This window comes from Trypanosoma equiperdum, assembly GCF_001457755.1.
Source record: "Trypanosoma equiperdum strain OVI genome assembly, contig: ctg_1172, whole genome shotgun sequence".
NCBI classification, from domain to species: domain Eukaryota; phylum Euglenozoa; class Kinetoplastea; order Trypanosomatida; family Trypanosomatidae; genus Trypanosoma; species Trypanosoma equiperdum.
The window spans coordinates 1-509 of record NW_027123141.1 but is presented as its reverse complement, the minus strand read 5'-3'; the positions used below and the strand labels follow the sequence as shown (position 1 = coordinate 509).

Genomic DNA, 509 nt, shown 5'->3' with positions numbered 1-509 from the left:
TCAACGCTACCTTATTTTTACTTCTTTCCATACTTTTCCCATAACGATTAATCTTCTTAACCGTTGAAATAAATACAATTATGGATATTCCATTTAATTTTTTACGAACTCCACACACCGTGTACACGTACATCCCGTTGTTCCGTCCAGTCCTCTAGGCAACACCTATTCAATGGCGTTCGCATGGGGAAACGGTGTCGTTTCAGCTGTTATTGCGGCGGATGCTCGTGTATACACCAAACTCCTTCAGTGGGACGACATAACAACAGTATAATACGGTACTTTCACAGTGAGTAATTATTTCGAAAGTATATTGTTGTGCTCGCATAAAGAAGCGGATGTCAGCTTCCCAGCGCGAATTTACAGAATGAGCGTGCTGGTTGGCGACTGATTTCCGGCCGTTAAAAGGGATTCCGTAATGTGACGGAAGCTGCTGCGAGCGTGGCGCAGTCGGCAGCGCGTGGGTTTCATAATCCCAAGGTCGTGAGTTCGAGCCTCACCGATCGCAC

At 46.0% G+C, this 509-nt stretch overlaps 1 non-coding gene across 1 annotated transcript; it reads left to right on the top strand.

The window, feature by feature from the left end:
• The first annotated feature begins 435 nt into the window (after positions 1-435).
• TEOVI_000469700 lies at positions 436-509 on the top strand. Its single transcript has one exon. It is a non-coding gene; the product is annotated as a tRNA-Met (tRNA).